Below are 5,788 nucleotides of genomic sequence, written 5' to 3'. Positions count from 1 at the left end.
ATTTTTTAGTTAAAAAAAAAAATTTTGAGGTAATTTTGGGAAATAAAAGATAACATTAGTTAAAAGAAAAATATAATGAGGTATTTTTTTCGTACAAAATAATTTCGTAATTAAAATAAATTGAGGCTTTCTGTTTTGTAAACAAATTGGTTGAGGTATTTTTTGTAATAAAAAATAAAATCAGGTAAATAAAAAAAATTATTCTGATAAATTTTTTGTTAAAAAAAAATTGAAGTGCCTTTTGATAACGTGAAATAAAATGGGTAAGGAAAAATAATTTGAGGTTTAATCAAATAATAGATTGAGGTAAATTTTGAAAATTAAAATAAACAGAGATATTTTTCTTTTTAAAAATAAATTGAGCTACATTTCGGTAAAAATAGTAATTAAATATGGTAAAGAAAAGTTATTAGAGGTATTTCTTTGGTTTAAAAAAAATTCAAGGTAGTCTTCGGAAATTAAAATAAACTGAGGTGTTTTTTGGTAAAAATAAATAAATTGAGGTACTCTTTGACAATTAAAATAAACTGAGGTACTTTTTGGTGACCGGAAAAAAAAATGAGGTAAAGAAAAATGACTTGAGATATTTTTTGGTAAGAAAAATTAAAATAAAGGAAAAATTACGTAAGGAAAAATAATGCAAGGTATTTTTTGGTAAAAAATAAATTGAGTTACTTTTTGGTAATGAAGAAATAAACTGAGGTACCTTTTTGTAATCAACAATTCAATGAGGTAAAGAAAAATAATTTTTTGTATTTTTCCGTGAAAAACTAAGTTGAGGTTATTTTTTGAAATAAAAAAACAATTAGGTACAAAATAATAATTCGAGGTATTTTTCGCTAAAGAACTAAATTAAACTTTGCAAATTAGAATAAACTCAAGGATTTTTTGTTTGAAAAATAAATAGAAGAATTATTAGGAAATAAAGAATAAAATGAGGCAAAAAAATGATTTGAGGTACTTTTGGGTAATGAAAAATAATATCAGACAAAGAAAAATATAATGGGGTATTAAAATACATAAATAGAGGTGTGTTTTTGTAATAAAAAATAAAATGACGTAAGGAAAAATAATGTGAGGTGTTTTTTGGTAAAAAATAAATTGAGCTACTTTTTGGTAATTAACAATAAACTGAGGTATTTTTAGTTTGAAAAATAACTTCAGGCACTTTTTTGTAATAAAAAATAAAATGAAGTCTAGAAAAATAATTTGTGGTATGATTATGTAAAAATACTTTGAGGAATTTTTTGCTAAAGAAATAAATTGAGGTACTCAATGAAAAATAGAATAAACTGAGGTATTTTTCTTTTGAAAAATAAACTGAGGAATTATTTTGAAATAGAGAGTAAAATGAGGGAAAAACAATAATTTGAGGTACTTTGGGGAAATAAAAAATAATATCTGGTAAAGAAAAATATAATAAGCTATTTTCTACGAAAAAAATTAATCGACGATATTTTCCTTAATAAAAAATAAAACTAGTTAAAGAAAACTAATTTGAGGTATTTTTTTGTTCAAAGAATAAATAGAGGTACTTTTTTTGGATGAAAAATAAATCGGGGTATTTTTTTTTAACAAAAAATAAAATGTGGTAAAGAAAAATAAAAATAATTTGATGTATTTGTTGTTAAAAAATTAATTCGTATGCTCTTTTTAATAATAAAAAATAAAAATGAGGCAAAAAAAAATAATTTGAGGTATTTTTTGATAAAAAATAAATTGACATACATTTTTGTTACGAAAAATAAACTGATGTATTTTTAGTTTGAATAATAGAATGAGGTACTTTTTTAAAATAAGACATAAAATGAGATAAAGAAAAATAAGTTGTGCTATTATATGGTACAAAAATAAGTTGAGGATATTTATTGAAATAAAAATTAAAAATGAAGTAAAGAAAAACAATTTGAGGTGTTTTATGGTAACATAAATAAATTGAGGTACGTTTGGCAAATTAGAATAAACTGAGGTATTTTTCGTTTACAAATAAATTGAGGAATTATTTGGTAGTAAAGAATAAAATGAGATAAACAAAAATAATTTGAGGTATTTTCATGGTCAATAATAAATAGAGGTGAATTTTGGAAATTAAAATAAACTGAAATATTTTTTGATTTACAAATAAATTGAGCTACTTTTTGGTAAAAAAAAAAAAAAATCAAATATGGTAAGGAAAAGTAATTTGATGTATTGCTTATGTTGAAAATATAGTTTGACGTGCTCTTCGGCAATTAAAAGAAACTGAGGTATTTTTTTGTGAAAAAAATTAAATTGTGGTACACTTTTGTAATTAAAATAAATTGAGGTACTCTTTGGTGATCGAAAAAAAAGAATGAGGTGAAGAAAAATAGTTTGAGGTACTTTTTGGTGATCGAAAAAAAAAAATGAGGTAAAGAAAAATAGTTTGAGGTATTTTTTGATAAGAAAAAATAAAATGAGGCAAATAAAAAGAATTTGATGTGCTTTTTGTAAAAAAAGATAAATCGAGGTGCATTTTGGTAATAAAAAATAAAATGGCGTAAGGAAAAACAATGTGAGATATTTTTTGATAAAAATAAATCGAGCTACTTTTTGGTAATTAAAAATCAACTGGGGTATTTTTCATTTGAAAAATAAATCTAGGTACGTTTTTGTAATAAAAACTAAAATGAGTTATAGAAAAATATTTTATGGTATTTTTTCTTAAAAAACTAAATAGGGGTATTTTTTATGTAAAGGAAAATAATTTGAGGCATTTTTGTTTAAAAAATAAATCGGGGTATTTTTTTTAAGACGGAAAATTAAATGAGGTAAAGAAAAATAAAAATAATTTGATGTATATGTTGTGAAAAAAATAAATTGGTGTGCTCTTTTTGTTACTAAAAGAATTGAGGTACGTTTGGCAAATCAGAAAAAACTGAGGCATTTTTCGTTTGCAAATAAATTGAGAAATTATTTGGTAGTAAAGAATAAAATGAGATAAAGAAAAATAATTTGAGGTAGTTTCTTGGTCAAATAATAATATGAGGTGAAGTTTGAAAAATAAAATAAACTGAGATATTTTTCGTTTTAAAAATAAATTGAGCTTCTTTTCGGTAAATTTAATATCTAAATATGGTAAAGAAAAGTAATTTGACGTATTTCTTTGGTTAAAAAAATAATTTGAAGTGCTCGACGGTAATTAAAATAAACTGAGGTGTTTTTTGGTGAAAAAAATTAAATTGAGGTACTCTTGGATAGATAAAAAAAACTGAGGTACTTTTCTGTGATCAAAAAAAAAAATGAGGTAAAGAAAAATAGTTTGAGGTATTTTTTGGGAATAAAACATAAAATGAGGCAAACAAAAATAATTTGATGTACTTTTTGTAAAAGAAAAAAAAAATAGAGTAGCGTTTTGGAAATAAAAAATAAAATGACATAAGGAAAAATAATGTGAGGTGTTTTTTGGTAAAAAATAAATTGAGCTAATTTTTGGTAATTAAAAATAAACTGAGGTATTTTTCTTTTAAAAAATAACTTGAGGTACTTTTTTGTAATAAAAAATAAAATGAGGTCTAGAAAAACAATTTGGGGCATGATTCCGTAAAAATAATTTGAAGTATTTTTCGCTAAAGAAATAAATTGAGGTACGCTTTGAAAAATAGAATAAACTGAGGCATTTTTCTTTTGAAAAATAAATTGAGGAATTATTTGGAAATAAAGAGTAAAATGAGGAAAAAAAAATAATCTGAGCTACTTTTCGAGAATAAAAAGTAATATCCGGTCAAAAAATATATAATGAGCTATTTTCTATGAAAAAAATTAATCGAGGATATTTTTTTTAATAAAAAATAAAACTAGATAAAGAAATCTAAATTGAGGTATTTTTTTGTGCAAAGAATAAATAGAGGTACTGTTTTTGGATAAAAAATAAATCGGGGTATTTTTTTTGCCGCAAAAAATAAAATGAGGTAATGAAAAATAAAAATAATTTGATGTATTTGTTGTTAAAAAATGAATTCGTGTGCTCTTTTTTGTAAAAAAAAAATAAAAATGAGGCCAAGAAAAATAACTTTACGTATTTTTTGATAAAAAATAAATTGACTTACCTTTTTGTAGAGGTACGTTCGGCAAATAAGAATAAACTGAGGTATTTTTTGTTAACAAATAATACAAGAATTATTCGGTAGTAAAGAATAAAATAAGTTAAAGAAAAATATATTGAGGTATTTTCTTGGTCAAAAAATAAATTGAGGCGAATTTTGGAAATTAAAAAAATTTGATATATTTTTTTGTTTTACAAATAAATTGAGCCGCTTTTCGGTAAAAAAAAAAAAACAAATATGGTAAGGAAAAGTAATTTGACGTATTTCTTTGGTTAAAAAAATAATTTGAAGTGCTCGACGGTATTTAAAATAAACTGAGGTGTTTTTTGGTGAAAAAAATTAAATTGAGGTACTCTTGGATAGATAAAAAAAACTGAGGTACTTTTCTGTGATCAAAAAAAAAAATGAGGTAAAGAAAAATAGTTTGAGGTATTTTTTGGGAATAAAAAATAAAATGAGGCAAACAAAAATAATTTGATGTACTTTTTGTAAAAGAAAAAAAAAATAGAGTAGCGTTTTGGAAATAAAAAATAAAATGACGTAAGAAAAGATAATGTGAGGTGTTTTTTGGTAAAAAATAAATTGAGCTAATTTTTGGTAATTAAAAATAACCTGAGGTATTTTTCTTTGAAAAATAACTTGAGGTACTTTTTTGTAATGAAAAATAAAATGAGGTCTAGAAAAACAATTTGGGGCATGATTTCGTAAAAATAATTTGAAGCATTTTTTGCTAAAGAAATAAATTGAGGCACGCTTTGAAAAATAGAATAAACTGAGGCATTTTTCTTTTGAAAAATAAATTGTGGAATTATTTGGAAATAAAGAGTAAAATGAAGAAAAAAAAATAATCTAAGCAACTTTTCGAGAATAAAAAGTAATATCCGGTCAAGAAAAAATTAATGAGCTATTTTCTATGAAAAAAATTAATCGAGGATATTTTTTTTAATAAAAAATAAAACTAGATAAAGAAATCTAAATTGAGGTATTTTTTTGTGCAAAGAATAAATAGAGGTACTGTTTTTGGATAAAAAATAAATCGGGGTATTTTTTTTGCCGCAAAAAATAAAATGAGGTAATGAAAAATAAAAATAATTTGATGTATTTGTTGTTAAAAAATGAATTCGTGTGCTCTTTTTTGTAAAAAAAAAATAAAAATGAGGCCAAGAAAAATAACTTTACGTATTTTTTGATAAAAAATAAATTGACTTACCTTTTTGTAGAGGTACGTTCGGCAAATAAGAATAAACTGAGGTATTTTTTGTTAACAAATAATACAAGAATTATTCGGTAGTAAGGAATAAAATAAGTTAAAGAAAAATATATTGAGGTATTTTCTTGGTCAAAAAATAAATTGAGGCGAATTTTGGAAATTAAAAAAATCTGAGATATTTTTTTGTTTTACAAATAAATTGAGCCGCTTTTCGGTAAAAAAAAAAAACAAATATGGTAAGGAAAAGTAATTTGAAGTATTGCTTCTTTTGAAAATTTAATTTGACGTGCTCGTCGGTAATTAAAATAAACTGAGGTGTTTTTTGGTGAAAAAAATTAAATTGAGGTACTCTTGGATAAATAAAATAAACTGAGGAACTTTTCGGTGATCGAAAAAAAAAATGAGGTAAAGAAAAATAGTTTGAGGTATTTTTTGGGAATAAAAAATAAAATGACGCAAACAAAAATAATTTGATGAACTTTTGGAAAAAGAAAAAAAAAATAGAGTAGCTTTT

Source organism: Amborella trichopoda, chromosome 5, assembly GCF_054954075.1.
Source record: "Amborella trichopoda isolate Santa Cruz 75 chromosome 5, AtrichopodaSantaCruz75HAP2 v2.0, whole genome shotgun sequence".
NCBI classification, from domain to species: domain Eukaryota; kingdom Viridiplantae; phylum Streptophyta; class Magnoliopsida; order Amborellales; family Amborellaceae; genus Amborella; species Amborella trichopoda.
The sequence above is the reverse complement of the archived record's forward strand: the minus strand, read 5'-3'. Positions refer to the sequence as shown.